This window comes from Corvus kubaryi, unplaced genomic scaffold (assembly GCF_017639235.1).
Source record: "Corvus kubaryi isolate FWS band 111438036 unplaced genomic scaffold, C.kubaryi_AGA036_p1.0 137, whole genome shotgun sequence".
In the NCBI taxonomy this organism is placed as follows: Eukaryota; Metazoa; Chordata; class Aves; order Passeriformes; family Corvidae; genus Corvus; species Corvus kubaryi.
This window is the reverse complement of record NW_024580671.1, coordinates 30,681,534-30,692,824: the sequence shown is the minus strand read 5'-3', so window position 1 is coordinate 30,692,824 and position 11,291 is coordinate 30,681,534. Positions and strand designations below refer to the sequence as shown.

The following is an 11,291-nucleotide window of genomic DNA, read 5'->3' as shown; positions in this document are numbered from 1 at the left end:
TACTTTGTCATGCATGCAGCATTCCTGGAAGCACACTGTAGGAGAAAAAAAATCTAAGCAAGTTCTGTACAAAAGAGGCTGTCTGTAAATAATTGGAAGTGTTTTGTAGTGAGGACTGTAATTCCAAGTCTGTCTGTTTTATAGAGTAGATGGGATTTAATTATACTTGTTGCAAAGCTTTTCCAAACTTTCTCTAATTCTTGAGATTACTGAGCCCATACTTAAAGCAGTAAATTCTGCAAACTTTATAGACCCTGGAAAAGTGGAAATGCTGTACAAAACTGCTGTGGCATTTTTGAATCATGCTAAATGGATGGTCAGCAAATCATGGGTCAGTCAAGGTTGTAGTCATTCCTAGCAAGAGAATGGGAAATGGGGCTTTTTCAAATTAGTGTGTCAGAGAAAGAGTTCCATAGAGCATTTAACCTCCTATTGTGTGACCTTTTGAACCAAAAATTAACACTGTCCAGTGTCAATATCGCAAGTACTAAGTTATGTTATGTTTTACTGGGTATTTCTTAAGAAGAATGCTTAAGAAAAGAAGGTGTCTCTGAAAAGTTCTGTAATGACAAGTGCCTGGCCCAGTACTGATCATTTTTTTTGTTGCTATTTTGTTTTAGTAATGTTTGGAAAAATTCACACACTATCAGAATAGCAAATCATGATAAGAACTTCTGGAGCACTCTATAAACTGAACACGTATCACGGGGGAAAAAACAACAAAGCAAACCAACCAACAAACAAACCCTACCATGGCCAAGATTCATGCTGCCTTTGAAGGAGATGGGGTTTTACACGACTTGTTTTAACAGAGATGGACAAAGATCATCCTATGTGAACAGGGATTGCAGTTCTGCCTGTGAACACTTGGGCATTGTATTGGGATGAACGGGGTTGAAAATATTTGTAGTTGGTGACAGATCAATCAGCTGAACAAAAGCACTGATGATCAGCAGGGCTGGACTGGGAAGCAAGGACATTTTAGCCTCACTGGAATGGAGTTCCTGGCCTGAGCAGGTCTTGGAGCACCCACTATGTTACCAAACAGCTGAGTGGTCCCAGGCCAGATGCTTCATGTTTTCTGTCGTTACTTCCTAGTTGATGATGAGCCAGCCTAGACGTTTCTTCCACCTCAAAAGTCAAAATATTATTTATAAATTGGCAGAGGTTCAGAAGTGAGACAGGCAAGTAATCCAACACCTGGGAAGTGCATATTACAGTGATCTGTATCTTTGGCATCTCTGGCAGTTTGGCTTTTTCAAAGAGTAAGAAGCAACTTGATCAAGGTCTTTATGTAGGAAGAAGACACCATCTGATACATTTCCGTTCTCACATCTGTTAGAGAAAGGTACAACAAAATCTAATGCCTGGAAGCTGAATCTAGTCAGGTAATTACCATTCTATTATATCCTAAATCTTCTGTGGGGTCTTGTCACAGGCTGTCACTAGACACTTTTCTGGACAAGTAAATCTGCAGAACAGACCTAATATTCCAGTATAGCATCTTGATTTCAAGGCACACATTTAGCATCTGACAAGTTACTGTCCTTAGTTCTGACTCCCCCTAGACAGGCACAGAAAGGAGCACTACAAAGGAAACAACCACACTATTTTTTACTCAGATTTGTTTTAATTTATGAGCAGTAACATTTGACACAGCCAAAGCCTGAAGCAGCTTCCCTCTGCCAGGTCTCCCTAGCCCAGGCACACCAGCCCTTTCCATCTCCTTGGCCACAGCATTCCCACAGTGAGGGAGGGACAGAGGTCCTGCAGGCTGAAAGCAAGCACCTCTTCTGTCCTCTGCCCACGGTGGGCTTCTGCAGAGAGACATCCTGCATGGCTCTGTGCAAGAAGTCTCCATGGTACCGCAGGGAAGAGCTGCATGATGCTGATGGCCCTTTGTCCCATCTTCTCCATCCCTGGTGGCTGGAAAGGACCAAGGCAGTGCTGTCACTTGAAGGCTCCAGCCCATGGTGACTTCTACAGGACTTCAACAAGACCAAATGGGATTTGCAGTTTGACAAGGAAAGCTCCCAAACTGTGAATTGGTTTCCTAAACACATATCCTAAAGACCAAGCACAAGTTTTTGGTGTGGAGACAAGGCATTCTGGGTGAATTTTTACAACCTGTGTTTTGCAAATGGGTCTATTGTAGTCATTTCTCAAAAAGACACATTATGAATCAAAAATCAATTCACATGTTGAGATATTCATTTTGAGTAATAGTACCAGGGAAAAAAAACAAGCCAGAAGTGCTCTGTTGCAATATTTTCAAAATGAAATGGTCTTGGCTTTGTTATCTAATATTCTTTCATTCTAAAATTGATCTATGTTTAGTGTTAATAAATAGTAAAAATATGTGAAAAGTGAGTAATGTATCGGACTGGATATTAGTTTCCCTTAATTTATTTTCAGTATTTTCACCAAATAGGAAAATCAATTTTTCTCACAACTCTATTCAGTATGAGTCTCTCTTCCAACATATTGGTCTCCAGTTTTCTCCTCTATTACGGAGACTCTTACTTTTTCCAGTTATATTAACTTGTGGTTTTCCCCAGATGATGACTTCTGACATTTTCATTTACATAAGTTCCCTTTAAATTTTTCTGCTATTAGTTGTGATTATAATGAGTTAGCCTCTACTGTAAGTTTCATTAATATAATGTTTATTGCCTCCTTTGGATAATGAAGCTATTAATTTTTATCTAACAAGGATCCACTGGGTATGTGACTAAATATTGCTCCAACATTGGTTTTGATTATTTTCATTGTCTTTCAAAAGGTTTTCAGTACACATTGTAAAGAGGCTATCCAAGTCAGTTCAAAAATTTTGGACAAGATACTAAAAAATGCAGTATCACGTTCTCCAATAAAATCAGAATGCTATTCCACTTCCCTCCTATTGCCATTTAACTGGCAAGAACTATGTTGGATAAAACATATGCTGTGTAAACTCCCACTGTTTAATGCTATTTGGTTTCATTAGCCTCTTCATGTTGGTGGCCATTTCCATCTATTTTTCCCATCATTGTACACTTTTTTTATGCATAGTGTAATAATATTGTCTTTTTCCCACTGTAAAAGTCTGATACTTTTTTTGAGAACTATTAAAGTGTTGGCTTTACTTAACAGCTCTTTACCTTGGTACCACTATTAAGATGAAAAATTAGTTTAGAGACATTTTTGGGCCAACTATAATTTCAGCAGTACATGTGAAGTAAATATTTATTCAAATGACTGCTTGGGGCTAAAAAAAAAAGGAGACATTCCAGAAGTCCATTTGCATCAGGAGAAGGACCAAAAGCCTACATAAAGTGTTGTTCTATTTCTCAGTGAAAAGGGAAAGTTTATAACAGATGACACAAGGACTGATATTTGGTGGGATTTTTTTTTTTTTTGCTTCCTCCTCGGTGTTAAATTTGATCATATGATTAGTGCCATTATCTTTATTATAAAGAGGTGAAATTTCAGGTGTGGAATAAGTTAAAGACCATGTACATGAGTTTGCTTATTAGGGGAGCCTGCAGAAATCACTGAGGGAATTGTAAATCTTACAGACAAGAGGCTGAGACAATATTACAGCACACATGGGGGACGACAGGTTTTAGAATATTAGGAAGATTAGAAAAGACAAATATAGTGTATGTATTCAGAAAGGGATGAGAGAGGGGTATAAACATGGAGCATACAACTGAAGAAATAACAGATAGGTAAGCTTTAATTCCTAGAGTAATATAGAAACAAACAATGTTTTTTTATGGGTACATGGAAGATAAAGCAGGTTTGAGTACAGATTTATCAAGGAATGATCTTGTAAGATTTAATTTCTTCCGTTCTATTGCAGGATAACTCGTAGATAAAGGCAAAGATATAGGTATCCCCTATCTCGCCTCCTTTAAGGCTTTGATGCCCTCTTAAGTAATATTTTCACAGCCAGATGAGAAAAGGTATATAGGTGAAGCTCCTGGGAGGTGAATGTGTAGGTAGGTGGCAAGGAACACTTTAAAAGAGCAGCTACTTGCTGCTCACTGATACAATGGATGTGTGTATCTTTAGCAGTTCCACACAAGTCTGCCTTGGGTTTGGTGTTACTCAATACTGTTATTAATGGCTTGAACAGTGAAATAGGTTATATGCTTATTAAGTCACTAGATTATATTAACCTAAGTGAGCTGCAGGCACTCTGGAGACCTAAGCAGTTAAATACTTAAGCTGTGCCCAGGTTAGTATAACCTGCTTGTCATCAGGGCTAATTAATCACATTAACATCTTGCTAATGTGACCATACTGCTCGGGGTAGCTGTGATATCTGTGACTGGCCCTGCATTATGCCACAGAGATTCTCTTGAAGAGAGGAATTCCACGCTTTCTCCATTTAATCACATTTCCCAGTCTGCTCCAGGTCAAGATGCTGATTTACTGGCAGCTCACTTAGGTACATTTAAACATTTTGCCATAAATCCTCCTGGAAACAGCAGACTCAGTTGTGCTGTGTTGTGTAATGCCAGAGTGAATGCTCACTTTATGCTAGGATATCATCTTGCGCAGCATCAAAATCACACACTGCAGCTCCCAAGCTTCCCCTGCAGATTCCTCTATCCAAGTATTGATCAGGCCCTGTGTGTTAGAAAGGTCTGCATAGTCCCTAGTACCTACACTAGAAGAGTGGTAATTTTCCTGCTTCACATGAAAATATATTAGATTGCAGGAGGACTATGATTCTAGCAGATCAATGCCAGAGGAGTTAATATCACCTACTTTTGCCTCCCCGTTGTATAGTTCTAAAATTAGAAGCAAGCAGAAACACTGTGCAGCATCCTAATTGGCTTGTCACTAGGGTAAAGTAACTGCCCAGCTTCTGACTTACCAGAGATCAGAAGGTTCTCTTGCTACATCCTCACTTGTTTGTTGCTTAGCCTCTTGGGAAGAAATATTTGGAAATAAATGTAACATGTACTTAATTAATTAGAATTTTTATCTATTTAAAGCATATTTTTTTATCTGGTGTGAGGTAAAATATTTTTAGTCATTCTCCACTATGAAAAAAATTGCCTGCAAACATTGTAAGTCACATCCTGACTGCAGTAATTTTACCTTGTTAAAGGCAAAGAAGGGGACTTCACCACTGGCAGGTACAATTTTTGAGAGCAACATCAAAGTTATATTGAGCATCATATAATCCTTATACAAATGACTGAATGTTTACCGTAGTGAAGTTTTAGCTACCTACATGATTCTTGGGGCTCTGGAAAGAAAACCTAAAATGCATCTTGTTGGCAGAAGAGTTTATGTACTTACCTTAGACTAGGCTGGTCCAGAGAAATATAAGTCCTTCTCCACGTGAATTTCAGTCTAGGAGACATATATTAACTAAGCTTTTATTACATGAAAAACATGTCTAGACAGCAGCCTTAGCTGCACAGCTAACTTTGAAGATGTACAGCATATAGCCTGCAGCATGGTATTTCACAGCACCTTTTGTGTTGAATCTCCTGACCCTCTGGCAAACAGCTGCTGCAGCAAGAGCAGCAAGATTCCGTCACTTCAGGGGGAGTCTCCGGTGGTGTCTCTGAACGGCACGACACAGCAAGGCACCTGAAAGCTCTGTCTGGGTTAATTAGCAGCCCTGACAAGCAGGCTATGCTAGTGAGGCAGAGCACTGTGCTGGGTGGCTGCTGCTGGCAGTGAGATGACTTGCTCAGAAGAGCCCCAGGTGCAGCACTGGGCCTTGCAGAACGCCCCCGGCATTGTAACAGAGCGTACAGGGCCTCAAGAGGGAGCATTCCTTGGAGAGCAGGGACTGGAAGGTTTAGCTTCCAGCTGGTCCCTAAAGTGTTTTATTTTAGACAGTGTGTGTCAGAGTCATTTTGCAACTCCTCCAAGTTGGAGAGGCTGAGGGAAGGAAGATGAAACAGGTCTTAGCTGACTCACGTGTCATGGTGCCTTAAGTTCTCTCCATCCTCACCATGGATCTTAATAACTGTGTTCCCACCTTCCCTGAACTCACCTCATCAGCTTCATCTGTACTCCCACCTGCTCTCCCCTTCAACAGCCACTCTCCATCCCACTTTTTTGCAGGTGAACCTAGCCTGGGTTATGAAGTCCAATCTTCTGCTGTCACTGGGAACTCTGCTACTTAATCCCTTTACAGAGCTTTTCTTTCTTTTCAAGGCTGGTGGGATCTTTTCTTCCTTCCAGTCTTTACTTCCACATACAGCCCAGGTACTTCTCACCTTCCTCACATCCTTTCCCTCTCATGACAGCCACTGCTCCTTGCCTGACCACCTTTCTCCCACCTGCCCCCTCTCTGCCTACTGTAGTGGATGTCTGTCATTTACAGCCAAGCACCTTGATTCAGGGTAGACTTCAGAATATGTGGCTTTTTTCTGATGATTTCACACCATTCCCCAGTGCTTCAGGATATCAAGTCCTGCAAGATTCTGGGAATGTGGCTCCAGAATGGCCACACTGTGCTTCCCAGCTCTGCCCTTATGGGTGCCCTACAGGACTCCTCCTCCACTATCACCTCCACCAGTAGGACTAAACTCAAGAGAAATGGTACAAATCTAAGCAACTCTCTAATTTTTACAGTAGGCCTAAATTGGACCATTTGTGACTGAAACAGTGATGGCAAGAGCAGTTTCAGCAACATCAATAGCAGTAATTCTAGCCAGCCCTTTGCTGTGCCTCTCCCATGGCTGTTAACACCACAGAAATAGAAAGAAATGCCATTTCCTACTCCCCAAGAAGGAACATTTCACCAGTGCAGCTGGGTTCCAGGGGAAAGAGAGCCAAAATGTGCAGAAACCATAATAAAATAAGACATAATGTAAAAGTTAATGCTTTGCGATAGACAGTAAGTGCTCACCACTGGTGAGGCTGTGGGTTGCCACAGCAACAGGACTACACACACCAGGCTGCACTGTGGGGCTGCTGGGGCTGCACATTGGGGCTGCTTAAAGGCCATCATCCTGCTGCCCTGAGCAAACACACCAGCACCTGTTCGCAGCCAGCTCCAGACAACACAGGACAAGGGAAAAATCGATCCAGACTGACGCATGCCTTAAGATGCTGTCTACCAGCAGTTAAGCTGTAATCAAGCCCAAAACATGCATAGGCACAAAAAGCCCTGCTTGGCCTTCATCATTGCCCCAGCTTCAGCTCACAATGAATTCTGGAAAGCAGGGAGCAGAGTGGAGACCTTCTGCTTTTTCAGGTCCTGCTATGGATATCCATGTATCCTTGGACAAAAGCTGGAGAAGCCTCAAGTCTACCATGACTTGCCTTCCTTCTCTTCAAGACTCAGGATCTAGGCCAGCCCAAATTAAAGTAGTCTGTTATTTGTGTATATCTGTATCTGTTTTGTTAAAAGGTTGTAAGAGTTATATGTAGCTATTTAAACGGGGTGAGAGTGAAATTATAAATTGTTGATAGGCACTGAGTGAACATGGTAGCTAGTGAGTGATACCACAGAAAAAGGGGAGGAAAGCCCTGGAGGGGTAGAGCAGTTCATGAATCCTTACATGCAGTTACAGATATGAAAAAACTCATAGCAGCTTAGACCTCTCTATGAACCAGAGGAAAAAACTTCTGAGGCAGAGCTGCATTTTAGGAGGTTTGGATGGGAGACACTGTTCAGAGGGGCTGGGAGGAGGCAGTCATGTGTCTGAGCAGGGACATCCCCCTCATGGAAGTTTGCCTATGTCTGTGTGAGCCTATCCTCATGTGCTCAACAACTTTTCCCAATTCCCTCAACCGTCATCAAAACTTATCATTCATTGTTTGACACCTTTATTGCTATTTATTCATGAACGTGTAACTTCCTACTACCCCATTCCCTCCTCAGAGACTTTTTTGGTGTAATTCCTCTCTTGATAACTCTTCTCCAACCATGCATTCACCCCTTCCCCCTTCCATTTTTTTTTCATTTCCCACCATGTGAATATCAATGAATTCCCAGATGTGCATTTTTTGTCAGACATTGCCTATGGCCCAGCAACTGAATGCCTGTTTTTCTTACCCATCATGTCCAAGGGTTTCCCAGCACAACACACAGCCTCTCCCCACAGTGCTCCAAACAAAATATTTAAGTAGTTCTCCACCACAGCTCCACCACTGCAAGTAACTGACATGATCCAAAGAGAAATGCTGTGATTAGAAACATTAACTAAATAACTTTGTTTATAAGCTTTTATTTTGTGTTTTGTGAAATGATCTATATAATCAAAAAATGAGCACATCCATGGTCAGATAAAATGATCAGCAGTGTGTTTCAGGCCAATTTGGGGCACAACTATACTTCTAAAGATTGTATAAGTTCTCTTTAAACTTGCCTATTTTTAACCACACATGTACAAGAAAAAAATTTAAGAACAATATAATGGTTGGAAAACCCAGTACTGAAGAGGATGTGCCAAAAAAAGAGCCATCTGTGCCACTTGATTTACGTCCCTTTGTTCTGCAAGCATGCTCACATGCTAATTGGTAAACAGGATCCTATCTTATCAGGCGCAGGAGACAGCAGCTGCTGTCCAGAAAGATCAGGATGATGAGAATCCTGTTTCACCTGTTGAAGAAGCTTTTGGTGACAATCCTGGTTCAAAACTCAGACTTTTTTAGATGAGACTAGATGGCAGCCACAGGGCTGGGACCCAGTTAATTTTCAGGGAGAAAAATCGTGGAGGTACAACATTGTTGGAGAAAATGGATAATCTTCTGAGAATTAAGATGATGAAAGCTGTCCAGAAGAGCTGGGGACTATCCCTGCTTCTGCCACAGAATTCTTCTGTGATGCCAGGCACAAAGCTTAAAATTTTTCATAGATGAACAGTACCTCAGTATGGCTCCTTCTGAGGCCTTGTTTTCAGAACTGCTGCAACCAAAATCCATGGGAAGTCTGCTCTGAGAAATAAGGTCCCAGCTGCCTTTTAACTATTCTGTCCAGAATATTCCAACCTTCTATCTCATAGAGACATTCTATTTTCTAATGCTATGAGGCACACATATAATTGTGGTAAGAACCATAAAAGTACCTCCTATGCCTGTCTTCAGGTATTCTGAAGAAATTGTGATACCAAAAAGTGAGACTAGAGGTTTCAGAGCTCGAGAGGGACAAACCAGAGAGATGCAGATGCCCCCAAAACCAGACATCTAGTACCACTTTCCCATTTCCAATGCAGTAAACTGAAGGACTCATGGGTATCACCTGAAGTCCATGTGAAATATATGCCCTTTTGGTGCTGGAGACCAGAGAGGACATCCTAGGACAACCAAACCAATCACTGCCTAGGCACAGGTCTTTTTTCCACAGTCTTTTACTTAGCTTTTCAGCAGAATCCTAGTTTCTTCCCCTGCTTCTGGCCTTTCCTCTTCTTGTACAGACTGGCTCCCACATTTACCTACCCTAGTCTGACTCTTGTTTCCCAGCTTCTTCTCAAAACTCAGCATTTTGCCCTCATCAGCTCTGTTAGCCCATTTCTTCTACAAGCAACTTGTTTCTTCTTTCCTGACTCCTTCCCAGGTCCATATCTCTGCTTCCTGCCATACCAGTTCCTAGGTTCATCTTTCTTGAATGTGTGCACATTTACAGGCCCACTACCACTAAACCTCCCATTTGGCACAGATCCCTTCCCCACTACTTCCCTTTTTGGGTTTTGGTTTGGTTTTGTTTTTTTTTTTTTTTTAATCTCACAGAACATCCTTCCCAACCCTCCCTCCGACCTCCATTCCTAAATTGTCTTGGGCCACTTCAGGCCTCCTTCCTGCCTTCTATATCTGGCTCGTATTGTCTGCACCTCCACACTGCACGGCCGCTTAGACGGGGAAGAGAGGCATCCTGCACCGAGCCCTGGGGCCTGGCAAACCCCAGCCTGAAGAAAACAGAAGCGAGCACCGAAGAACCATCACTCCTCCTGGTGCTCGAGGCTGGAACAAGTTCAGCTCTTCTCGGAAGGCGGCATATGAGCAGTCCGGTCACGCGCAGCAGCTGCAGCAGGAGCACGACGAGGCAGCCAGCGGAGCGCACCCGGGCACCTCCAGCAGCACTGGACAAAGCCCACTCGGTGTGAACCAAATCTCCAGGAATTTTAGCAGTACTTTGCACATTTGGACCCGCCTACCTAAGGAAGCGAGGCAAGTGTGAGGATTTGGGGTCCACACTACCTATGCTGCCTGTGTCTTAAGCATTCCCATGCCATGTGTCCCAAGGGCAGTGCATGACTGACTGCACGGAGACGGCTCCCTTTGTGCTCCCACCCTTCGGTCACAGCTTCCCCATCTCTGACTGTCCCCGACTCGAGCGCGGCGGTCTGAAACTGGTAGCAGGTGCTGCCCCTTCTTAAACTGCTCTGCGGGAAACTTGGGAAGGGCTGGCGTTGCCGCTGCATTGGGCTACGCCTGGTTACTGGCAGTCGTGGGGCAGAAATCAAACTTCGCATGAAACAACTGAAAATTTAAGGAATGCCAGGAGTCATTTCCACGGGAGGCTCTCTCCCTCCTGCCGGCGCCGCGGAGCGCCAGTATTTAACTGAGCGCGGCCCCTGCCGGCACGGCGCGGCAGCGGGACCGCTCGCTCTGCCGAGCTTACTGCTGTGAGCTCGGGCTCAGCGCACAGGTCGGGGACTGCAAATCCAAGTGTCACTGGCACAGGAACGATTATTACCAGATGCTAATTGCTCGTTAATGTATGCTAATCACTGCTGCATGCCAGCGCGCTCAGCGCACCGAGTGCCAGGCAGAAGCACTGGGCTGGAGCGGAGCGGCCCCTCTCAGCCTCGGCCCCGCGCTGAGAGCCGCCACCGCGCCCCACGGCTGCGCTGTGTGAGCACAGCGCTCTCCTCCGCGGCCGCCATCCCGCTCCAGAGGCGAGGAGCGGCCCCTGGGGATTCCTGCCTCCCCCGGGCTCCAGGCTTTGCCCAGAGGAGGTTTCCTTCAGCCGGGAGACAAGCGTCTCCGGCTCCCCCCGCGCCAGGGCAGTCACCGCCGCTCACCCGCCGCAGGGGACCCAGCAGGTGCCGCCCCCGGCTGGAGAGGGGATGATGTTTTGTGCGGGGACGGGAACACCACACACACGTTCTAAACTTTAGAACTCGCTGCCTGAACATGCCTCCCAGGACGCGCTGCAGGAGCAGCGGCGAGAGCGGGTCCGCTCGGCAGCCGCTGTCCCGGCCGGGAGAGGCGCCCGCGGGCTGAGGGGAGCCGCACACAGGGCTCGCCCTGCCCGCCCGGGGAAAGGGCGCCGGCGGCCCCCTCGCCCCCGCCTGCCGCCGCCACCACCTCACAGCGCGAACGGT

The 11,291-nt window shown here is 44.6% G+C and overlaps 1 long non-coding RNA gene across 1 annotated transcript; it reads right to left on the bottom strand.

Moving 5' to 3' along the window:
- Positions 1-1,649: 1,649 nt before the first annotated feature.
- LOC121659465 lies at positions 1,650-5,639 on the bottom strand. Its single transcript, XR_006014345.1, has 3 exons — positions 5,476-5,639; positions 5,299-5,352; positions 1,650-1,926 (listed from the first exon to the last, which is right to left on the bottom strand). It is a non-coding gene; the product is annotated as an uncharacterized LOC121659465 (long non-coding RNA).
- Between the last annotated feature and the right edge of the window lie 5,652 nt (positions 5,640-11,291).